The following is a 26,438-nucleotide window of genomic DNA, read 5'->3' as shown; positions in this document are numbered from 1 at the left end:
TTATTTTTCCATGTGAATTTTTGGATTGCCTCTTCTATTTCCTTGAAGAATGAGGTTGGAATTTTGATAGGTATTGCGTTGAATTTGTAGATAGCCTTGGGAAGCATTGCCATTTTCACGATGTTAATCTTTCCAATCCAGGAGCATTCCATCCCCATTCTTAAGACCTCTGGTCAGAGGTCCCTAGTCCTATTGGAACATCGCAGATAAACAGAAGCATGTGGCATGCGGCCTGTGTGGCTGACTTCAAGCTTTACTGTGTTGTGACCTTTGTTGGAGCTGATTCCTCTCTGCATCTGGATAGAGCTGGGTACGGTTTTATCAAATGGATATACCAGATGTTGTGTCCCCATGCAGCAGTTACTTCTGAGGTAACATGATATTATGGGAATCCATAATTCAGATAGTTTTAAAGGAGTTTAGGGATTGTTCACACACATGCATATGAGTCCCAACATGTGCACACACATTTACACACACACACACACACACAAACATATACCTCTTACTTTTTCTCCCTCTGATGGAATCTATCATCAATCTGAGGTTCCGGATGATCACAGGTTGAACCAAAATTCATGGCTAAAATCAATCCAAACTCAGTTCCAGTTGAAAGGCCAGATTTGCACTGTGTTGGGTGACCAAAGTTGCAAGGTTAAAACACCTCGGCTTCCGCACAGGTTATTTTGTTTTAAAACTCTGCGCGTAAAATATCACCCAGCAGCAGTCTTTCTCCCTTTTCCCTGGTCACTCCAGGTAATGGATTGTCTCTTGGCCTGTAGCCTGCCTTAATCAAAGTTCGACTCAGTAGTAACAAATGGCTCAAGTGTGCAGCCGAGGCCCTACTTGACAGACTATAATTAGAAATATTTTGCTTGACCTTTTATGAGCCATGATTCCCAACAAAATTGTGTCACATCGCATTTAAAAAATGCGTTTGTATCTTTTGTGAGTATGGGTAAGATGACAGGATACGTTTATTTTAGAATAATTACACGGTGACCTCTAGAGTTATTTATAAAGGTCATATTCTCTTCACATACCCTTGATTTCCTTTCCGTTTTTCCTTTTGTCCCACCAGACATAAATTTAGCAGAGGGAGAAGAAAGGGAGAGTATTTTCTTTTTTTCCTGTGGATGAAAACTGAAGAAGATAGTTCAAAGTCTGTCCCCATAGGCGTTTGGAGGGCTGTGGGCTGTGATAGGCTATTTTCTACCATTTAGCTCCTCCATTATCTCTACTTCTTTTTCTTCATTATTCTCCACTTATCACATGCAGCATCTCGGCAGAGCCCAAATACAGAGTTGTAATTACCCAGCTGCCACCTGATAGCACCGGGTCTATCATCTTTATCTCACTAGGCCTTGTGGTTTCATCATTGGATAAAACTTGCCTGTGGCCAGGCCTGTGATAGTGCATCTCAGAGATACATTTAAAGTTTACTCATTTATCGCAGGAAAAAAAAATGCTGAACCCAGCCAATTATTAGATACACTGCCAGTTTAGTTTTCCACGAAGGTTACTTAACTCCCTTTTGTATCCTTTTTTTCCTTTTTTCTTCTGGGAACCATCTAGGTTGCAACTAACGTCTGAAATAAAATTTTAATGAAATAAATGGTTCAGCATGGAGAAAGCCAAGGGTACTTTTGTACCTGTATGTGCATGTATGCATGTGTGTGCAGGTGTTTATGTGTATATGTGTATGAGTGTGCCTGCCACTTATGTACTCTTGTTTTGTGCAGTGAATTAGAAAGACGTGTTTTCTGCACATTCTTATTTCATGTACCTTAATTTATTCAATGACGGACATTTTTGTCTTCTTAAGTCTTTTGGGAAATTTAAAGGGTAATTTTGCACTCTACTATAAAGGTTATTAAGGAGAAGAGAAATTCCAGGGCTAATTTTTGTAACATTTTTTATCTATACCTGGAGTAGAAATAAAGAAACTAGTAAAAACTAGTGTAGAAAAAAACTAATAAAATTAGTTTACATTGTGGGATGTGATTTAAAAACAAAGATTGAAATGAGCAAAAATCGTTCACATTTGTTTCAACAAGGGTAATTGTATTTAAGTGGACTTTTTTTTAAGTCAATGAAAGTTCATTTTGGCAAATAATAGATTTGAGAGCAATCCTTTACTTTCCCAGACAATGTTGCAGGCAATCTCTCTCACTATAGCAAAAGCAGATTTGCAAGCAAAAGATTTCCCCCACAAAGTACTAACCGAAGCTGTTTATTTCCCAGTGTATGGTTTCCATGTGGCTTTACAGATGTGATTTTTAAATTTATATCCTTCATGCATAATTAATCTGCATGATTAATTTACTTTATGGGATGATCTATGTAAAACAACAAACTAATTCCTCATAATAACCACTTCCTGACAGCTCACTGTAAATACACCCAGTTACACACACACACACACACACACACACACACACACACACACACACACAGAGCAATGGCTGCATTACACAATTTTCCAACTCACTGAAAGTGTGGTGCTAGTTTCTCTTCAATTGCAAGATAAATTAGAAGTGTACCTTATACTTCCTGAAAACTGGCCCTCTTTTCCCACAGAAGTTGAGAAGGTAATATGGACAGGAGAGAATGACATGACCACACCAAGAGCAAGAAAGAAAAAGAGAGAGAGTGAGAGAGAGAGAGAGAAAGAAAGAAAGAAAGAGAGGGGGGAAGGAAATAAGGAAGGAAGGAGGGGAGGGAGGAAAGAGAGAGAGAGAGAAAGAAAGAATGAGAAAGAGGGAGGAAGGGAGGGAAGGATGAAAGGAGGGAGGGAGGGAAGGAGGAAGGAAGGAAGAAAGGAAGGAAGGAAGGACTACTACAGATACCAGACATTTAATATTTACTTTAAAAATCTATTGTACTTTAAATTTCTGTGGACACGATAGTAACCTACCAAGAAGATTAGAGGACATTCTGTAAAATAGAGGAGCCACATACATTTTTTAAGTAATAAAAACATTTGAGGATAGAGGCTTGGATAACAAGGGTGAATTTTTTGTGATCTGTTTTTTTTTCTTCTGGTGTTTTAACCTTGAGTTTTAGGTTGTGTTTAAGTAATTTTTCTCTCTCCTTTTTGAAGCACCTACTACTTATTGCAAGGGAAAAAAAAACGGCCTTATAACGATATACTCTCAGTATACTGAGACTGATATGCTCTGATAGTAGCCTCACCAACAGGAAGATCATCTGTTTATCCTGGGATCTTCCTTGAGAAGGTGTTCCCTGGGGATAGTAAAAATAGTACTTTACAACTGTCCCTTGGGTATCCAAGGTGGAAGTTTTATTTGTTATTTAATACCCTATTATACACAAAATTGGCTCTAAATCTAGTCTTTAAACATATGATTAAGTAGTTGTACAAAGGATTTGCCATGTCACAGAGCAGTTTATGAACACATTTTGATCAATGTCACCCCTTTCAGCATTCTCCTCCATCTGTCCCCTCCATCTTCCTTCCCTCACTCTTCTTAATTTTGTAGGATATACATTGTCTGCATCTTTTCCTTTTCATTTGTCTACCCTTTCCCCCACAATCCCAATGGCTCAAGAAAATGAGGTATAGATACACAATGGGATTTTACTCATCCATTAGAAAGAATGATATTGTGCCATCTGTGAAAAAATGGAAAGACGGGGGAAAAATCATGTTACATGAAGTAAATCTAGAGAGACAAAGGATCCCTATTTCCCTTAGATGTGGAAGCTAGATTTAGCTTACAAACTGCTAAGTGAATGTGTTGGGTAGTATTCAAATATATTCAAATGTATTATAGGGTAGATTCAAGGGAGATTTCAAGATGTGTAGCAATTCCTTAGAAAGCCACAACCAAAATTCAGCAAAACAAACACCTGGAAATGGGAATTTTTCTTTTTATCCTCGGTCACACGGAATTAGAAAGGCTGCCTGTCTCATCTATCAGTGGCTCTGCCCTGGCTGGAAGAGAAGATGGCTCAGCATGAACACAGACTCTTCACCAGGGAGTGCGTTGCTCCTGAGATCATGAGTCTTGTCCAATCACAGTAGTGTGGTGGGGGGAGGGGGGAGCAGCATGCTAAGGATGCTCTGGATGCCACAGCTATCACTTAGTGTCATGACAGTTACTTATCCTCTGGTACCCTAGGCATTTAATCACTTGTACACAGGCAGGAGAATCCCAGCATCATTACAGGATGGTGTGAAGACTAAGCATGAGAGTTAAAGCATCTAGCCTTAGAATGGCGGCCTAGGATGAGCTGGTTTACTAGCCCTGGGCAGTAACAGGGCAGGGCAGGGCAGGGCAGGGCAGGGCAGGGCTCTTGTGCTGCATCCTCCATGCAGTTTTCCTGGGCAAGACAGATGAGTCACAGAAGCCAGATGGTCCTATGAAGTAACTAAGTGATGTAGGGCTGTGGCTCTCGCAGAGTAAACATCCCAGAGCCCCTTCCCCAATGAGGCAGAGTTTTGTTGCAGATTGCATATCGATAAGGAGAAGGAGACAGTGGCTTTTATAGATCTTGATGCTAGGTAACTCAAGATATTAGGATTAGCCCTGCACAGGTGGCTCCCGCCTGTAACCCTAGCTATTCAGGAGTCTGAGATCTGAGGATCGTAGTGTGAAGCAAGCCCAGGCAGGACACTCTGGGAGACTCTTTTCTAATTAACCAGCAAAAAGCCAGCAGTGGAACTATAGCTCAAGCAGTAAAGTGCCAGCCTCGAGCACAAAAGCTAAAACACAGCCCCTAGGCTTTGAGGTGGTTTTTTTGTTGTTGTTGTTGTTGGTCATGGGGCCTGAACTCTGGGCCTGGGTGCTGTCCCTCAGCTCTTCAGCTCAAGGCTAGCGCTCTACCACTTGAGCCACAGCGCCACTTCCGGCTTTTTTCTTATGTGGTGCTGAGGAATCGAACCCAGGGCCTCATGCATGCAAGGCAAGCGCTCTACCACTGAGCCACCTTCCCAGCCCCTAGGCTTTGAGTTTTGCGTGCGCGCGCGCACACACACACACACACACACACACACACGCACACACACACAACCCACAATGTTAAGATTGCAAATCTGGATTTCTTGTTAGGTTTAATATTCAACCAGAAATGATTACACTAACTAAAAAAGAAAAGAAGAACCTAAACCTTCCTCCAGACTATCTGCTTTTAGTGTGGAACAGAACCCTGTATGGAATATCTTGCTTTAAAAAAAATCAATCTACTATCTCTGTAAGAGGCAGAATAATAAATAAATAAATAAATAAAACCACTGCCAATGAGGAGGATAAGAAATGTCAGAGGGGCTGGGAAGGTGGCTCAGTGGTAGAGTGCTTGCCTTGCATGCATGAGGCCCTGGGTTCGATTCCTCAGCACCACATAAGAAAAAAGAAAAAAAGCCGGAAGTGGCTCTGTGGCTCAAGTGGTAGAGCGCTAGCCTTGAGCTGAAGAGCTGAGGGACAGCGCCCAGGCTCAGAGTTCATGCCCCATGACTGGACCCTCCCCCCACCAAAAAAAAGAAATGTCTCAGACACCTGAGACTTTTCCCTAGAGTCAGAAAAATGAACTAATTTAGGTGGCACTGGGTTTGAACTTAAGGTCTCACTTTATAACTTAAAGCCATACACTCTCCCTGCCAGCCTAGTCAGTATAAATCCACAAGTTGGAATAAACTGACAAGCTGGAACATTAGGAATTCTTTATTCTGGCTAAGCTGGGAATTAGAAACAAAATATCTTGCAGGTTTAGCAGATCTCTAGAGTGACTTTGCTTTGATTTTATTTATTTATTTTGTATTTTTGTGCCAGTCCTGGGGCTTGGACTCAGAGCCTGGGTGTTGTCCCTGTGCTTTTTTTGCTCAAGGCTAATTAATGCTCTACCACTTGAGCCACAGTTCCACTTTTGACTTTTTTTTTTTGGAGTTTATTGGAGAAAAGAGTCTTAAGGACTTTGCTGCCCAGGCTGGCTTTGAACCTCAGCCCTTATAGGAGTGAGCCACTGGCGCCCAGCTTAGAGTGGCTTTTTTCCCCTCTCTGTTCACGATAGAAATGTTTGGCGAGGTTCTTAATTTGGAGTCTAGAGGTTTATCACAGGACTTGTCAGTCTTGCACGTTTTTATGCTTGTACTCATTTTTCTAGGACAGCACCTTGAGTTTGGAGGAGATTTTCAGAAGCCTTTGTATCCCAATAAAAGATGAAACATTATACTTTGAAGACAAATTGTCCAGTAAAGAGAAGAACAGAAAACAAGAAAGGAAAAAGAGAAAACAGTCCACATAAGAAGGAAAGAAGACCGGGACAGAATTTGATAAGAATAGAAAGTGTGTAATCTTTTCCCTGATTTTTGTGTTTTCTCCTTGTGTCCCTGGGTTGACCTCAGCAGAACCCCTGTGCTGCAGCTTTGGATGGACAAACACGGCTGTTCACACTGCTGAGGAGAGTGTGCAAAGGCTTCGTGGAGCCCTCCCCGACTCCCTTCAGAAACCAGAGCCAGGAACTAGTTAGATTTGGCTCTGGATTTGCCTTGCTGTGTCAGAACTGTGATTTGTGTGCAGTGCCTTGGGACACAAAATGGCATGTTGTATCATGCACATTTTTAACTCAAATTTTATTGAACTCTAACGTGTCATCCCTCCTGACTCCTTTTTTTTTTTACCACTTTGAATAAAAGTATAGGTGTTACAATGGCAGCTCCTAAACGCAAGTCTATTGATCTATTAAAAGAAGCACTTTAATTAAGCAATAATATGTGGTTGATTCCGAATGCCAAGTGGTAAATGTCTATGAATGACTGCCAGACCAGAGTACTATAGAAACTTATGGAGTTCTCTGCCAGATTTGAGAGCTGTTCTTCCAAGGAAACGTTTCCCACTTCTTGAGAAGCCAGCCTATTTGTCATTTTGATGCTGTTCTATTTTGAGTGCCTGGAGCTTCATTCACTTCATGATGGGTGAACTTCCTTCTTGGATGTGTGCAGGAATGAGATGATGCTTTGACTTCTCCCCGCTGCCCTTCTTGACTGTCAAGAAGAATCCTGACACTCTTCAGTGTGTATCATTGCCTATTTTAGAATCTGTAAAAATCCTGGATGATAGGAACGTGCTAAGCATTGGAAAAACCTAGAATCAGCAAACTCTTGTCTTGTTACCCGCCATTAGTGGTCTGAGAATTCCTGACTGTAAAGAGAGGTTTATGTCATTGTTTGTGGTCCAGTGATGTCTCAGCCTTAACTCCCCAGCCCTGTCTTAGAGTGCATCATCCCTGCTCCTGATAAGGTCTCCTATCTCTTTCCCACCTAGCTAGATTCCAGGCACCCTTGGCTTCTTTGCAGAGCCTGCCTCCTCCTTGAGGTTTCTCCTGGGCTTCAATCCTCACTGCTCCTGTCTTCCTGAGCTCTACTACAATTCTGCCTCTCTTGTCTTCAGATTAATGTTATTGTGTTACCATTGGTTCTTTTGTGTTTTGAATGAGTTTGAGAACTCCCAGTGGAAACATGTCTTGGATATTTCCTAGTGCCAGATGGCACGTGTAGTAGATGCTTCGTAAATAATAAAAATGGCAGAGTTGCTCATTTTCTTAGAGTGATTATCTAGCATTGAAAGTTGGATTAAATAGGTTAAAACAAGTTCCTGCCTGCGATTGGGAATTTCCCTCTATATTTGGTTTCCCATCATAGTTTAAGAAAAAAAGAAGAGTAGGCAAAGAAGAGAAAAAGAAAGCACCCCAGGCTATACAAAATTTTGGCAACTTAGATGATAAATATGCATTGTGAGCTAAAAGACTGCTCAGCAGGTGTTGGTCACCATATTTCGAGTTATTGAACGGGGCTCTCCAAATAAGATGAAAAAAGTTGATTCAACCTCATTGTTTTTTGCATGGGTGTCAAGAAGTCTCACTAGAGTCTTGGTGGGGAATAATGAACGTAACTTACTATGGAGTCAGTCTACAGTTGTGAAGGCAGTTTGGATAGCACTGATGAATTGTGGGGCCCAGAAAGAGGTCCTGGAACACTAGGGCATATACCTTAAGGTCTTCACAAGACAGAAAAGAAAACCACTGTCTATATCAGGTACCTGGTAGCTTATTAAAGCTTAAAACTTTGAAGTCTTCACTGTTCTGAAAATCATGGCCTCCGCAGGTGCTTTCCAAATACAAGTGTGGGTGGACGTTGACTCATGTTAATTCCTGTTAATATGCCAGAGGTTTGGAAACTAGACTGCACTTAACTTACCAGATCCAGGCTCTATCAATCATTCCTTCTGGGTTCTAGGCAGGTCACTTAACTACTCTGTGCCCACATTTTCCTATCTATGAATAGGGGACATAATTGCCCTTAACTCCTCAGATTAAATGAGACAAAGCCATATGAAAATGCTTAGGAAAACATCTAATTTGTAAGCTTTTGATAAACGTTAGCCAACAGAGCTTTTTATAACATGTTTGGATTAATTACTGGAACAGCACTGAATGAAATAGTCAAACCCTCTCTTTTCCCCCAGAATGTTTTCTGAAGATTACAAGAGTTTTATGATTGTAGAATCTTCACATGGCCTTCACATTTTCAGTTGAAATGTGTCTCCAGGACAAGTAGGACTTTGGTTGTATGAGTACTTTGAAAATGACAGGTCAGTGTATTCATTTTTCCAAAGTACTTTAGTTTGGCAATCACATTGGACACGATAAGAAAGTTAGATCAACAAAAACCTGCGATCCAAGAGAGATAGGATAAGATAGAAAGTCACCTAGTTTTATGGGCTGGACATAGAACAAGGGGGACTGCCAACAAATGCCTGGTGATGACTCAGTTTATAAAAGACCAATCAAGCAGAGGCTAATCATGAAAGAAATGGATTAATAGTGTTAAAGATTAGATAGGAAGCAAAGGTATTAAGGAGAGATTGTCCTGGTCAATAAGAATAAGGAATAGAATGACCCCAGCCTGACTAATCTTACCCGATCATTGGTTGATATGTTGCTGATGGAAAAAGATTGAAACACAAAGAAAATGAAGTCAAAGGACAGACCAATCTCCATCTGTCTGGCTTTCAATCTTTCCTTGGCAAAATGTGGAGGTTGAACTCAACGACCTTTCTGGTTTCTTCCCGGGCATCCATTGTCTAATTGCATAATTCCACCATGGAAGAAGAGCGAAGACAGTCCAGGGCTAGAGTTGCTATCTATGCACATACACACACAAAGCTCTTTTTGATGCAGCAACCTCACAGACACTTATGATTTTATCCAGTGATGGCAATATCATTTCATATTGTTGTTATGTGTCAGAAAACCCTTCACCTTTATTTCTTTTTAGCTTTCCCTCGTAACATGGTTTTAATCAGGAGCCGCTGCCTGTGAGACCTCTCCCACATTAGCTGATTTCTCATTTCTTCCTGTGTCATTGCAGCAGTTACAGGGAAAAAAAATCCTGCAAATGAAATGAGACTATATCCTTGTTTTCAGTGGGAAATGTGGGGTGTCTGGTGGTCCCACTGCCAGACTGGGGGAGGTCACCTTAAGGAAAGGCTGCATGATGTGAATGACCAGCAAGAGAAGAGAGCTGGCACTATGTGAAAACTGTGTAATGTGACATTATGGAGGAATCCATCATAAACTTTAGAAATAGCCCAAGAAAAGATGCTGCGGACACTTTTGAGAATCAGTCATTTAGCAGGGACTCTTGTCTGGGTTTTGTTCTGGTTTCTTCTACTTTATCTCATACATATTCAGGAATCTTAGCCTTTTCTTTATGATCTTTGGATAGATCAGCCAGCCACTGGATACTAGAGATTACCTATCTCTGGATTTCTATTATTTAGAACTTAGTTTGACTTCAAGACTTTCATTTTCAAAAACCTTCTAAACAGATGTGTTTAGCTATCTCTAAATAGAGATAGAGTATTTGTAAACTGTAAAGCACTTGAGATGTAAAAAAGTAAGTATAAGAATGTGTTGGGAGAAGAGGATAAATTTGTTCTAAAAGTCCTGTGTGCACCTATGGAAATGCTACAATGAAACCCTGTCCCGTTATAAATGTATGCTAATTCAAAAATACAATGAAAAAGATAAAGAGCAAATCCGTTAGTATTTTACTGTAGCAGTCACAAGGTGCCCTCAAGTTTAGTGGCTAACATAACACAAATGTATTAACTTATAGCTCTGTAGATCAGAAGTCTGTCTTGGAACCAGGCATAGGGATATATTTCCTGTAATCCAAGCGCTTAGGAGAATGAAGCAGGAGGCTCTTGAGTTTTAGACCAGCAAGATATAGCATAGCAAGAGACATCTTTTTTTTTTTTAAAAAAAAGTGCACTTTGGGTCTCACTGGACTAAATCAAAGTGATGTCAGGGAGAAAGGACTGCATTCCTTTCTAGAGACTTGAGGCTGCCTGCATTCCTAGGCTTATTGCTTTTTCCCCTCTACTTTCAAAGTCAGCAATATTGCCTTTCTTTGGCTTTCTTCTGTCTTCACTACAGCCAGGAAAGGCTGTCCACTTGTCAAAGAGAAAGGGCTAATTTTTTTAAAACCATATCTTCTATTTTTTCCAGTCCATTGGGCAGTGTATGGAGGTTTGAGTCTCATTTTGGTTCATTTCTGTTTTCCTAGAAAACAGCTTCTCATTGAAAAACTTCTTTAAATATTTTATTAGGAATTTCATCAAAGTATTTTGCCATAATGTTCTTTCAACATTTCTCAGTATCTGGGAGTCATGCACCAATCCTAATTTATCACTTATCCTTAATTTTGGTCAGTTGTATCTTTTCTGGATCTTTTTGAAAGAAATCCAGTAACTTTCTCTTTTTGTGCATGTGAGACTTATTTTGCCTTACTACCTAAGAGGGAAAGCACGATTTTTTGATCCAGTTAAATTGCCAGTGATAATTAAAGAAATAAAAAAAATCAGAGGAGCAGACAATCCAGGGAGGAGATATTGGTTAGGTCCAAATGACTCCATGAGGAAAATAGTTATTCTGGGGTTCACTGTTTTCTAGACCTGGGCATGGTCCAGTCTAAAGTAGTCATCCAATTCTTCAAAGTCTTTCATTTCCTAATGTGACTTCCTTGTTCTCACAGACCTTTGCATCTCCTTTGGCCCCATCAGTCATCTTCCTTGTGTGTGAAAGGCTAGGGCTGCAAGAATAGTTAGTAATCAGCTATTTTACAGAACGTTTAGATATTGCTTAAGCAAATTTAACCTGAAGATTCTGTATAATTGAAGACAGAAAGAAATTTAATAGCAACAACAAAACCCCACAATGGGTGACAAGAGTGAATTCAAAGTTTTAGAAATCTGAAGCAAACTCATTTTGCTAAGTATCATGTTCACCTTTGAAATGAACATGAATCACTTAATGATTGTATAATTAATACGCAGCAAGGTCAAATTTTTGCACAAACCTGTGGTATCTGATTTAGATGTCACGTTAATATTTCCTTAATAAAACTTTGATTTTTATTATTTTTAGCTATGTGAAAAAAAGTTATATTTTTGTTCAAACTTTCTGGAGTTTCCTGAGATGATTGTGGAAGGCTGGTAATGAAGTTTGATTTTGCATGCAAGTTTTGTTCTTATGGTAATTTGTTCTGTGTGCACATAAGTTGTTTTTTTTAATCCTTTGCTCATTGTGAATGCTAATTAGGCACAATTAAGTTCATTTCTCTACAAAATTCCATCTTTGCCACTAAACTTGGCCTTCATGAGGTGCATTACAACTTAGAAATGTGTCCATACACAACTCCCTGATCAATACAAGGTACCAGTTTATCAGTAGACATTCTTAAATGCACAAAGATCACTTGAGATTTTCCTGCTTGTTATTACCTCTGATTTTGAAGTGAAATAATTTTTTGACATCATCATTTTATTTATCCATGTTCTGTGATTTTTTGGATGCAATAAACAAGAAACTACAGTGTGTTGCTTTAGCCAGCAAATCTTCAGGAGAAGATTTTATCCATCACTTTTGGTGTGTGATGGAGATGGTGCAGTGCCAAACTCCAGCCATGGGAATTATTTGCCAAATATTCTATTTCTGTTATTATCTTCACGTCTAATCCTGGGGTTCTGATATGTAGTGCTATAATATTCACAACCATTTGGTGTGAGGGTCAGAGTGGCAACAATGGTAGCTACTATTTACTAAATGTCTACTGATTTCAGACTCTTCTCAGGGCTTTTTATCTGTACAGTGGGGGCAAAACCCACATGGTTCAAATGTAGAGCTTCTGAATCCTTGACCACAGGGTTTTCTATTCCTATAGATGTTTTAAGGACAGACTGTACACAAGATATAAACTGTCACTCTATCAGGACTTTTGAAGCTTTGCCTCAAACTGCCAATTTGCCCTATGGGTTACTGATTACTTCTGGTAAATGCATACCATTTGGGATTTAAATGTAGGGCTCTGCTCATTGCACCTCTCCTGAATGACATCGAAATCCTAGGGGCTGATGAGTACCATGAGTTTTGGGGGAAGCATGTACAGTTAATATTTGTTTCCTATCCCTCATTTGCTGATGGTGTCTAGTCCAGTTGTGAGACCCGGGCAACAGCCTCCATGTAGCGTTCTGGTTGCCTCTGTGCAATGAGAAGGGGGTAAGAACAGGAAGATGTGTTCAAGAATGTCTCAGCTAGATCTGCCTGTTGTGCCTAATGGTACCCACTCTACCCCAGGTCTGACCTGAGATCTGGGAGATGCCACTGTCTTTTACACTGTTCAGAGACGTATACTAGGACAACCAAGTTTCAAATATGTGGACATGGAGTTGTTCATAATAGACTCTTGCTTGAAATTTCTCTTGTGATATTTCTTTTAAGTTCTGGACTGTTCATTAGTGCCTTTTTCTTGAATGTTTTCAGCACTGGCTTGCTGTCTTGTTAGTCTTTTGAAAGAACTAACTTTTGACGTTCTTAGTCCTTGGTTTAGTTAATCTTTACTCTTACTATATTCTTTCTTTTTTTGGGGGGATTAGGTAATTCTACTACCATTTTCTGACTTTAATTGGATAATTACCCTTTAATTCTTAATCTGCCTTCTTTCTTTCTTTTCTTTTTTCTTTCCTTCCTTTCTCTTGCCTCTGTTTCTTTTCATCTGTCTTTTGCAATATAACCATTGAAACTACAGCTAATAGAAAACATATATTTTCCTCGAATCCCTTTTCTTATAGACCAGATTTTGTGTATATATATCTTCTATTGTCATAGTTTTATTCTGCATTAAGATAAAGTTTGTTTTGTGGCACATTTGAAATCTATAAAAGATAGTTAGTTAGAATGTAATAAATTCATGCACATTCACTATTGGATTTCCAAAGATTCACCTCTTATGTTTCATCAGTATTTCTCTCAATTGCCCTTCAGCCTGAAATACTTTGGAGCAAATCCTAATAATCTTATTTAGACAATATTTGGATATATTTCTCTAATACATAATTTTAAAATCCAAATTAAATACCATCATCATACTTGAAATTACTGTCATTTTTTAATACTGATGAGTATTTAGTTGACCTTCAGAGTTTTGTAGTAGCTTTATCCTTTATATTTGTAGTTTGTGTATTCAAACTAGGATCCAACTTAGGTTCTATATTTCAGTTAATCATTTTAAAAATGTATTTAATATTTACCTTTTCTCTCTATATAACTCTTTCCCCAACAATAAACTTGAAGAAATGAAATGACTTGTCTGTTTGACTTTTCTACAATTTGGGATTTTGAAGACAAACTCCAGTAGTTTTATTCTTTTGCTGATTATATGTTAAACTGGTAGCTGGAACTAGAGCTTGATTAATAATATTGGTTGAGTTAAGGCAAGACCTCTTTGTACGTAGTAGCATACCTTTCTTTTGGAAACTACATAATGTCTGGGCTCTTCCTTTTCAATTATTGCCAATTACTTATAAGTATGACCTGGATTCATTAATAAATTAGTGGCTGAGAAATTTGGATGTTCTAAGAAAATTTTGTGGAACTAAAACTTTGCTTTATTATCCTAGGATATAGTACAGATAACAAAAGCAGGTTCAAGACTGGCACAATAGCTCATGCATAGCACCTTACTTAGGATCAAAGTTCAAGGCCAGTCTGGAAGGACAAAAGTTTGTAAGACACATTCTTGAGGAAGAACTGGTTGTGCTGGTACAGGCCTATTAGTACCAGTACTGATAAGCCTAACATAGGTGGATCTCATGCAGGCAGGAAGGAAGACCCCCAAAAATACTTGGGAAAAATCAAGAGTTATGACTGATCAGTTAGAGTACCTGCCTAGCAAGCTTGAGGATGAGTTCAAATGCCAGTATCGCAAAGTAAAAAAACCCCAAGAGGATGCTTGATTCCTTTCATGTATTTTACCAAACTTTAAAACAATGATTTAACAAACTTGGAATAAGTAACTTCTTAAAAAAAATCACATTTTTATTCCAAGAATATCTCAATGATTAAACTATTCAGAGCTGCCATCAGAGTTCCATTCTAAAACTTCAAAACCAGTTGTTGCTTTATAACTGCATTGTTTTTCATTTCCTCTTGATACAAAGGGATTGGCTTCATCGATTATGCAACCTATTTCCTCACATAATTATGCATGAGTTTTGATAGTTACAGAAAATTGAAGTATTTTATCAAAAATGACTTTTCTCACATTATCAATGAAATTATTTAAATTGATATGTAAAAACTTCCACTCTTCTTGTTCCTCCAAAATTCATCCATATTCAATCTTTGTCTATTCATCTATCCATCAATCTGTTATCTATCCATCTATCTGTTATCTATCTCATTACCTATGTATTTTATGGTCACAGGGTGACTAATGTATAACACTCATCCAGTTTGACTCATATAAGGTGGCCATTGTTTTGTATTATCAGGTCGGTCAAGGTCACTGTCAATGCCAGTTGATGACAGGTGGTCCCTCCACATGCTAAGGCTTCACTCCTGTAGCAGCTGTCTCTGGGAGACCTTAACCCTTCATGGATGCTCACCCATAGTTCATCTCATACACATAGGGCTTGGACCAAAGATGGCTTTCATCTTGCTTTAAAGCTACAATTCCTTAATTTCCACCCACTCTTTCAGCTGCTGCTGCCAAAAAATGCAGTGGGGGTTAGGTAAGACTCAGTCCCCTGTTAAGCTAGAACACACCGCCCCCACAAAGCAATTGGAGGTTGGCAAATGTGTCCACCTTTCTTCTCTCACAAGGAATCTTGGAGGAAGCAAACATTGTCAACAGAGGAGAACAAAATCCTATGGTGTCTTTCTTTGCAGAACTCTGTCCACTTGGCTGATATTTACATAACTAAGTGATTATGCCCAGAAGAAATAAAATCTCTGACTAGCTGAATCCATCTCTATTTCTAAAATCAATTGGCAACTTTTAAATTGAGCCTTTTTCAAAATGGTTCGTGCTCCTTTCTAAGAATTGTTATATTATTTAAGACTTAGAAGGGTCTATGAATTGGTTTACCCTGTGTTTATCTCCCCTTTGTCACATGAGGTTAAGTAGATGAACTTGGATCAGATGGACCCAGGGGCTAATAGCATCACTGCTCACTGGTCCCAAACCAGCTGCGTCAGTACCATCTGGGAAACGACACCACATCTCAGATCTACTGAATTGGAGTATAGAGGTGGGCAAAGGGGTAGAATCTATGTTTACACACCTACTGAATGACTCTTATAGACAGCAAAGTTTGAGAATCACTTTATACAGTGTGGCCCAAGGTTCTCAGGGCTGCATTTTAACATGAGATAAAACAAGGGCCATTTCCACCCAACAGTCTACCCTCCAGTGGTAGACTGTTGTGGTGATGGTTATTGTAATAACCTGAGTAATCAGGAAAAAGACAAGTATCTCTATAAAATCAAGAGCAAATTGAGTACCTACAAATGATTAGAGTAATCCATGGCCTTCCACTATTGGGCAGAAATATATTTGTAGCCGGGAGCCAGTGGCTCACACCTGTAATCCTAGCTACCCAAGAGGCTGAGATCTGAGGCTTACAGTTCAAAGCCAGCCCAGGCAGGAAAGTCCACATGACTCTTATCTCCAATTAACTACCAAAAAAGCCAGAAGTGGAGCTGTGACTCAAGTGGTAGAATGCTAGCCTTGAGCAAACAAGCTCAGGGACTGCGTCCAAGCCCTGAACCAGCCACTGTCCCCCCACCCCACCCCAAAATAGGAAAAGTAAAAAGAAAAGAAATATATTTGTAGTTCAAGCTAAAGTTAGAAACAAAACCACAGATATCCATAGTTCTGTGGACTTAAATAGGAACTCATTTTCTTTTCTCCATCAGTAAAAACAAGAATGAATGATGTAGGAAAACACAACCGATGCTTAAAGCCAGTTTATACAAACACAAGGAGCATCAATACATGCAAAGTATTAAAATCACTGTGGTAGTAAATTGAAGCTGCTTCTTCTGAGAATGGTGAAGAAAATGAGCACACATCGGGAGGAAAGAAGTGAAGAATTTATTAATAAAGACCCAAAGCATGAAGAATCCTATTTCTTCTTGCTCCTTACTTTCCAACTCTGCTCATTTTGTTTAGGTCTTTCATTGCTTTGAAACATGAAAATAAAATATACACTTGCAATATAAACTATGTCTGCTATAATGCACACTTTTTTCCCACCTTGCATTTTTTAACAGTATATTGTGAAGCACACTCCATAGCAGTCGATAGATATCTTTTTATTATATTTTATTGCCAAGTGATATTAAGTCTTGAAGGTATGGAGTCATCACAGCCCGTTTAACCAGTCCGGCACCCATAGACATTTGGCTGGCTCCTTTTTGCTTGTAGAACACAGTCCACAAAGAAGAGTCCGAGCCTGCATGGATTTCAAGTGTGTGTATACCAACACTGTGTTTTGCACAGATTGATCTCCCTGAATTCTTACAACTTTGCAAAATGGGGCTGTTACCTCTCTTTCTTGTGAGGAAACTGAGATTTGGAGATGTTACTTTGCATGCCCAGTATCAAGCAGCCGAGTGAAAGGCCGGGCACTTGGCCTACTTCCTCCTCCTGACTCAGGTCCAGGTGGAGAGACAGAAGGGACTGTGATCTCCTGCTGACACCCCCCTCTCCCCCGTCACATGCTTTTGCAAACTCCTCAAGACCAGCCTTCCTTACCCCGCTTCCAACAGGCTTACAGCCCTGGCTTGGAGCAGGTTTGGTGAATAGCTGCACAAGGTTGGAAAGCTGCCCGGGAAGTCCCCATCTTGACAAAGCAGAGCTCCAGCCTCATCTGCATTCTCTCTGACTCTCCCGAGATTGCCTTCAGGGCCTCTGGCTCACGGGGCTGACCCAGAAGCATTGGCTTGGGGAGAAAGGAAGAAGCAGAAGGCAGAGCGGAGGGCCCCACCTCTTTATAGACAGTGGCATGCACTATTTTTTTTCAAACCCCTGCTGCCTCTCTCTCCTTGTCTCTGTCCTAAAATGGCCTTAAAATGAGGTTTCTACTGACAAATGTGGGACAAGAGAGTGTTTGGTGGGACAGCGACATATGAAGTTTGGGGGCATATGAAGCAGAAAGTAGGGGCCTTGGAGGCTCCATCCATTGCTCCCTGACCTGACCTGCATGTAAGCAGAGGAGCAATGATAGATAAGAGTAACAGCCTTGCAATTCTTCCCTACTCCCAACCATCCATGTGGTGAAAGGTTAGAGCCCCTGGACATTAGATAGAAACTGTAACATGTAAGAATATCATAGGGGGTGCATTGAAGTGAGGGAAGTTGGGGGGATCTGTGTATATTAGGGTGGAGAAAGATGAAAGTTACACATTGAAGAAGAACAAATGATCTTAGAAATGGGGTCAAACCAGCATTCTATTTTGGAAGAAAATTAAAAGTAATAGCTAATGCTAAACCAAATTTTTAGGTTAACAAATGGCTTACGATATTTTTTCTTTCTTTCCTTCCTTCCTTCCTTCCTTTCTTCCTTCCTTCCTTTCTTTCTTTCTTTGCTTCTTTCTTTCTTTCTTTCTTTCTTTCTTTCTTTCTTTCTTTCTTTCTTTCTTTCTTTCTTTCTTTCCTTCTTTCTTTCTTTCCTTCCTTCTTTGTCAGTCATGGGGCTTAAGGTCCCGGCCTGGGTGCTGTACCTGAGCCTTTTTGCACAAGGCTAGTGCTTTACCACTTTGAGCCACAGCACCATTTCTGGTTTTCTGGTGGTTAATTGGAGATAAGAGTCTCACAGGGACTTTTCTGTCAGGGCTGGCTTCAAACCGCGATCTTCAGATCTCAGCCTCCTGAGTAGCTAGGATTACAAATGTGAGTCACCAGCAGCGGGCCCTTATGATATTTAAAAGACACAATTGCCATTAGACCACTACGAAATTGAGACTCACAGCTTAAGTCATTTGCTATAGTTTGAAAGATCTAGTGAGTAGTGGAGTTCTAATCTCAGCCCAGCCCAGCAACCTGAAAAGTCCAGTTCTGGAACCATTCTATTACATTGTGGCCTCTTTCTTCATTTGCTCACTAATTCATTCACTATTCATTCATTCACTCACTTATTCATTCACTCACTTGTTTGTTCATTCACTTGTTTATTCATTTACTAATTCATTATTCACTTAAAAAATTTAACATCTCTACTAGCTACATTTTATTATGCAGCTATAATAATGAATTAAGACAGACCAAGTCTTTGCCTTCATGGAGTTTATTTTCTAGTCTGAATAAAATAAACAGGTCATTAAGTAAACAATATGGTAACAGACTATGATAAATGCTATGACTTCCACATAATAGTTAAAATTTGTTTACAATGAAGCTTTTTAAAAGTATCTAGTATAGGCACTGGTGGCTCATGCCTGTAACTCTAGCTATTCAGGAGGCAGAGATCTGAGGATCATGATTTAAAGCCAACCTGGCAGGAAAGTCTGTGAGGCTCTTATCTCCGATTAACCACCAGAAAACCAAGGCTCAAGGTGGTAGAACACTAGACTTTTTCTCTGAGCAAAAAAGCTCAGAGACAGCACCCACAACCAATAAAAAAGAAAGCATCTAGTAATCAGTGGAAGAAAAGGATTCTATGTAAACTATCCTTACATTGAATTTATCTATGTCATAAATTTTAAGAAAGTTTCTTAACTCATTTAGTCAACATTTTATTTGATCAGAATTCCTCTTATGTGGAGGCCAAACTAATTTCATTACAATTTTGTTTGGGAGGGCTGTTTTTAGTTTTGTTGTTGTTGTTGTGATTTTGAGAGTCTGTTTTGAGTTGGGTCTAGAGTTTCACTGTGTATCTAAAGATGACCAGAAATTGTGTATGTAGGTCAGGCCTTCAACTTGCGATCCTTTGTCTCAGTCTCCCAAGTGCTGGTATTACAGGTGTGCAACATTACGCATAGCTGTTTTGCTTTATTTGTTTTTTGGTTTGGTTTGGTATGGCTTGGTTTGGTTTTGTGATTGTGATTGAACTCATAACCATCCAACATCTTACTCCTAAGTATTACAATTTTTTTGTAATATTGTGATTTCAATATCCCCAAAAGCCAAAGAGGGGCATTAACAAAGTCCATTTCAAATGGCTTGGGGTTCATGATCCATCCTCAGGGAAGCAGAAAGTATACCCTAAGAGGAGGAGCTAAAGAGGAGCAGGATGCAGAGTGCCCGCAGAAGGCCGGCCCTCTCCTATGCTCATGTCATCTTTCCTTCCACATGTCAGAGCTGTGTGAAAATCTCCCATGGAAGAACACAGGATATGAATTCAACCCATCATTGGAAAGACAAGAATATCAGATGAAAAGTGATCTAGGCAGTATTATTATATTCTATCATTATCATTGTTCTTCTGTGTAGTTAGAAGATTTAGATCTGAGCAATCTTCTTTCTTTATGTTCACAAATACCTAGGAGGAAGGGAGGTAGGAGATGTTAGTGTTCCCATCATTTCCTAAATAGCACTTAACTTGAAAATCCCTGCCCTTTACCTACTGGCCTGGGACATGGAGTTTAATTAGATTAGCATTTCTCAACTGCCCAGGTTTCCCAGAGACAGGCATTATGTAAACACAAGGTATTATTACTGTTATCATAGTGTCATTATGGTATTGTAATCGTGTGGATTCTCCCATAAAGCTGCCTAGGATGGGATCCTAGCCCAAGCCATTATTTGTGTGGTGCTTTGAGAGTAGATGAAAGGTATGTATGGCCTGCCTTGTGTTGTTAACCTCATTACTGTGATTATTACTGCACTCATGATTATTGAAGAATGAACCAATTTTCAAATTCATCTCAACATCTCTCTCCTTGTTGTTGTTGTTTAATGTTTCCTGTTTGACTGCAACTATGTGCTTTTCCACGTTGATGTGAAGCCTGGGGCAAGAGAGGAAGATGTAGAATCCTCAGCATGGGCTTTTTGGTTGGTTGGTTGGTTGTTTTTTTAAACCTTGATCTACTGGAAGCTTGGTGGATGCACCAGGGCCCTAGACTCATGACACCCACACTTCAGTAAATTATTCTGCTTCAAGTCAACCGTGAGTGACTTGTCTGTCCCAATCGCCAACTTTAGAAGTCATAAGTGGCTATTCTCAACAAGATTAAGATGAGATACATAGCAAAAAGGGGACAGAAGAAGAGATATAGAGCCAAACAGCACACCAGAGAATAATTTTATGAGATTAAAGTAGTTGATTCATCATGAAATATACCAACTGGTAACATTGCTCAGTTTATTTTAGGAGGTATTCATATATCTAAAGATTTATGTTATATCAGTAATGAAAACATCATTTTTGGAGTTTGTAAGTTCAGGACCTGCCACATTTTATCTTACTGGGGTCTGACAATGTCAAACTCAAAGACCATTTTCATTCATTCATTGTATTGGTTTATCCCCAATAAATTCAAGTAGTAAGTCTTCATTGAATTTGTGGATATGGTTATAATTATTTCTATTAAAGCCTGACCTCTCTGATTTAGATTTTTTTAATTCTCTACTAAAATGTTCATTTTTTTCTACTATGGGAGCATTTAAGAACTATGTAATTTAGAAATGAAAGATGATGGGTCTCTTTATCTACTTCTCATTACATATCAGTAATTCTTCATAGAACTGAATAGTATCAGATTTAATGAAGGGAAAACCGGTAAAGGGAAGAGTTGACTGTTCCCTCACATTTTTATGTCTAGGAGTTATTAACCATGTTTGTATTGACGTCATTACTTCTCTTTCTACTTTTTGCTGTGTCAAGATTGGTTCTTGGGATGCTTGTCATGGCAGAGGAAATAGTTGGTTCTTCTCTGATAAAGAAGTTCCATCTAGACTAGATGTCTGGGAACAGCCCAGGTTACTAGGGTGCTGAAGAGTATTCAGGGCAGAGAGAGGGACACCTGCCATGGGGACTTAAACTTTGGTCATCTAACAAGAGCCACTGCCCCAGAAGCTGCTGTTTTGTATAGAATTTGTGGACATGCCTTGTGGGTCAGCCACAGGTTGCAGCTGGCCTGGAGATAGTTGTGTGTGTGTGTGTGCGTGTGTGTGTGTGTGTGTGTGTGTATGTGTGTGTGTGTGAGTGAGTGCTGAGGCTAGCACTTTATTATCAGGACAGAACAAATCTGGACTAATGTGCGTGGTATAAAGAAACCCAGGGAGCCACCGTGCCTCATTCGCCAGCCATTCTTTCCAGTTCTTCTGCTGTTGCACTCCGGATAATTGCAGTTTAATTGGGTGACATGAAATGAAAACTGTGTCCACATTATCCGGGATTATCTCTTTTTCCCAAAGCCTGCCACCCGTTGAAAGGAGCCCATTTATCAGACCAAAGAGCTGCTCCCGGCTGCTTTCACAAATGGGAAAAGAGTGTGAGAACAGGCTGGGGAAGGGAGAAAGGAAGCTGACAGCTAAGAAAAATTATTTCAGTTGTTTATCATGGAGAAGGCTTATCTGATTCTTTAGAAAATGATATGGAGGGCCCAGAGTGTCCGGCCATGAGTGATGAACACTCACCAAGTTTGCTTCCCCAACTCTCTGGACCCAGGCCCTGCCTCTCTTTTGTGTGGGCACAGATCAACTTTAAAAGCTTCTTTCAGGCAGCATGAATGCCCTTCATTTTACCAAAAAGAACTTTGTATTGATAGCCAGAAAAAAGGAAGGTTGTTTAAAAAGGAAGGGTTAGACAATCGAGACAAAATGAGGAGCTTTCAGTTTCTATTATGAGCATGTCGCTCCATTCTTTTAGTCTGTTTATACATTCCCAGCACAATAATGTCTCTTTGCAGTAATATGCTTCCCCCCCTTTAGACTATTCATATTGAAAAAGCCCTCACATCACGACCATGGTAAAAAAAAATACTATAGAAATGTGCCTATGATGTCAATTTGCATTCCCTGAGCAGATCAAGGTAAACCTAAGGGGCACAAAGAAATATTCTGGTAATACTCATTCATCATCCCCCAGATCCAGGTAAAAGAAGGACCTTGTGACTCTATTGCCAGCCCCTTCTGTTGTTATTGCATTTGTGTGAACAGTTTAGCCTAATGCACCAATTGTGAAGTAGAAAGAGCAGTTTTGAAATTGTCTATTGCACTTGAGTCTCTAGCTGTACAAGGTCTGAGCAGGAGGTGTTGCTTTTTCAGAAGGAAAAAGAAGGCTTTAGTTCAGTAAGCACAGTGTAGTTGAAGGTTACAGAGGACAGTGTGTGTGTACATGTGTGTGTGTGTGTGTGTGTGTGTGTGTGTGTGTATGTTTAAAAGAAGTTTTTAGACAAGGGAAAAAAATCTCATCATCAAAAATGAATATGGAGCTGGGTGCTGATGGCTCATACCTGCAATCCTCATTACTCAGGAGGCTGAGATCTGAGGACCACAGTTCAAAGCCAGTCCAAGCAGGAAAGGCCTTGAGACTATTATCTCTAATAAACACCAGAGAATTGGAAGTGGAGCTGTGGCTCAAGTAATAGAGTGCTAGCATTGAGCAAAATTGCTCAGGGAGAGTGGCCAGGCCCTGAGTTCAAGCCCCATTACTGACAAAAAAGAAAAAAAAAAGAGAAGAAAGGAAAAAAGAACATCAGGATGTTTTCAGTGTGCCAAGTAGAGAGTTTCTCATAGTGTGAGAGTACGTGGTCAGTCATATATCCAAGATTATGCTTTGTGTGTCACACCCATGGATTCTAGAGTTTCAGAATGGCTGCTGCTTAATATGGTACTGACCTTCAAAAACTGGAAGGGAAAGGTTATAAGCTGATACAAAAGGTCAAAGGTAGATGTTCTACCTATGTGAGGAATTGACCATTATACTCATTGATCATTGCGTGAGGTCACATAATTCATCTACTTCTAGAACTCTCCCAGAACAGATAAGAAAATGTCAGTAACGTTTTCAAAGCAATGACTGGAGGTTTTCAATGTGCTTGTTGTATTTTCCATATTGTCCAAGAAGTACAGAAAGGAATGGAAAGATTTCTAGAATCCCTTAAATCTATCTTTTACTACCTTAGAAAAATAAGTTGCAAACTCTTTGAATGACTTTTTTTTTACAAGTTATATTAAAAGCTTGTTAGTGTTTTCTCATTCTACTGTCTTCAAAAGGTTTAAAGTCAAATACTTTTTTCTTAAAATTTATTTCCTTTATCTTGTATGTAACATGGGCTTCTCTACTTCTCTTGCCTTTTATTCCCATTTGAACTATTGTTCCTTTACTCTTAGTTTAAATATGCATGATTTATTCAGGAAGAAGAATCAAAAGGAAAGAAATCATATGTAATTTTTGTCAAAAAGATATAAGCACAAAACTAACTGAAACTGTGAATCATGCTTTGAGAAAAGGCAAATCAAAAGGGAATTTGATAGAACCTCTTTGTGTCTTAGGAGAATTGAGCTCACCAAATATTATTGTTACCTCAGTTTTATACTTTTATTTATAACCTTGATCTTCAAAAGGAGCTACATTTGCAGCTAAAACCCAGAGCAGAATAGTTTGACGTTCAGTTATTTCTTAAAGGGGCCATTCACTTCTTTCCAAGCACAGAAACAATTATGTCTGCTTCATCTTTGATCCTGTGGCAGAAATGACAAATGCACATACAGGCAGACAGAAGGACCCCAGCTCCCATCAGACCGATTTATAAAAGCCTGTAGATGAGTGTTTCAGATTGGAAACCTATTTATCAAATATCCATGCTGACTCACCCTGCCTACCTTGCAGGCAGTGAGGATCATATTGTGGATGAGGCTCCTAAGCAATATTGAAATTTTGCCTTACTTTAGCTATCGGAATACTGGATGAACATTCATGTATATTTATCCTCTGAAGAAGAAGTGGGTTGAATAATCACAGGGTGAGGATGTGATGGGGGAAGGGAGGGTAGTTAACCGAATGCATAATACTATCGATCAAAGACAGCAAAAATATTGTCGTACATCAGAGGACAGACCTGGACTATAGACTGTTGCAGATACAGGGGACAATCAGTAAAAGAAAAGTTAAATCACAACAAGCCCAGACAGACAAGCTCAGAAATTAGGAAAAACTCAAAAGAGCTGAGGAAGAGAGGGCTGTGGACCTCTCTACTCTCTACTTGTTTTTATATGTGGGTTTCAGCCAAAGGCCAAGTAGCGCTTTATGTATTATTTTTACTCAGCTACCCATTCAGAGCTCAATCGGGAGTAGAATACAAATGCCCTTTGATGAATCCTAAGGCGGAGACAGCAAAATAGTATGTGTGTTTTCATGCAGCTACAAAATAATTATATAAAAATGCATCTGAACATCTAGGAAGTTATTATAGATGGTCCCTGGAGAAACAGACCCATCTACAGCTGCAATAAAGCAGTACTATGTAGAACCATGGAAAAGAAATACTGAACATAACACACATATTAGCTAATGGATACTGGTTGTTTACAATGCAAAGCATTTTACTTTCCTGGTTTCATGATAGTTCTGAATCACCGGAATTACAGATCAAAGAACATAGTAGTGAAATAACTTGTCCAAAGTAACAGAACGTTACAGGCTGATTCAGATTCCCCCTGCCTCCTCATACATATGTTGACGTTCTATGTAACTTTATCTGGAAGTCAGGTTACTGCAGATATGATTAATTATCCTGAGGTCCTACTGCAGTAGGATGGGCCCATAATCCAAGATGGCATGTGTTCTTATAAAAAGAGGGAATTTGGACACAGATATATGTATGAACACACCTAGGCATACATGCACACATGTATCAACATAGATGAATAGACTTAAAGACCCTGAGTAGTTGAACATAGACATTGGATGATGCTTTTATAAGTAAAAAACGAATTCCAAAAAATTACCAGCAAATCTCCAGAAGCTGAGAAGAACTATAGAACAGCTACTGTCTCACTAACTCAGAAGAAACTCACCTGCCAACACCTTGGTATTGGACTTCTGCCTTTAGAACTATGAGCAAATGTATCCCTTCAAGGTTTGAGCAACTCGGTTGTGGGATTCAATATTGTGGCACTGGTCACAAATAGATATATAGAAGTAATAGGTGTTGAAGCTGGAACTTAAACTCAAATCTTGTGTTACAAGCAGAAAGCTGAGATCTCTCTGCCATGTTATTCAGCCTCTTGACTTCTTTGTACCTGAGCTAATGGAAGGTTTATCAGTGCATTTTGGCATGAAAGCCAGTGAGATGCTTTCAGAGAAAGATCTCTCCTCTATTACTTACCACTCATAGACTATTACAGTTCAAATGAACCTTAAAGATACTGCAAACCAGTGGCTTCCTCATTGTGTTCCCTAAAACCTTGGAGGTTTCTTGGGGGCCTCATGGTCCCTTGAATGTTGGAGTCAAGGACAGCAGGTAAGTTTCCAGAACTGTACTTGTATATCACCCTGACCATTATACTTTGATATGGTTTGGACTTTTCCATATTATTTTGTTTGAAAAGGGGTTTCAGCTGGAAAAAAAAGAGTTCAAATATTTGTTTGTTTTTTTACCTATTTTTCTCTGTCTATTATTTATTTATTTTGTTTTCTCATTTATTATTTATTGTGCCAGTTGTGAGACTTGAACTCAGGGCCTGGACACTGTCCCTGAGTTTTTTTGTTTTGTTTAGTTTTGTTTTGTTTTGTTTTGTTTTTCTCAAGACTAGCACTCTACCATTTGAGCCACATTTCTACTTCTGGCTTTTTTGGTAGTTAATTAGAGATAACAGTCTCATGGATTTTCCTGCCCATGCTAACTTCAAACTGTTGATCTCAGATCTCAGCCTCCTGAGTAGCAGGGTAACAGTAGCAGTAGTAGATTATAGGGGTAAGCCACCAGTACCACAGTGGTTTTATCTACCACTAACACCATTTTGTTGATAAATACTTGGGATGTGTTCTAAAGCATGAATTTTAGCAGTCCATTCTACTTCTCCTCACTGTTCAACAGAACAGGAAAACAAGTGAATGTAACCTTAGGGCCAAGAAGTCTGTTGGGAGGGGTCTTTAGTCTTTCTGTGGCTAAAAGGGAGCCTAGAT

This window comes from Dipodomys ordii, unplaced genomic scaffold, assembly GCF_000151885.1.
Source record: "Dipodomys ordii isolate 6190 unplaced genomic scaffold, Dord_2.0 Scaffold65, whole genome shotgun sequence".
In the NCBI taxonomy this organism is placed as follows: domain Eukaryota; kingdom Metazoa; phylum Chordata; class Mammalia; order Rodentia; family Heteromyidae; genus Dipodomys; species Dipodomys ordii.
This window is presented reverse-complemented; position numbering follows the sequence as displayed.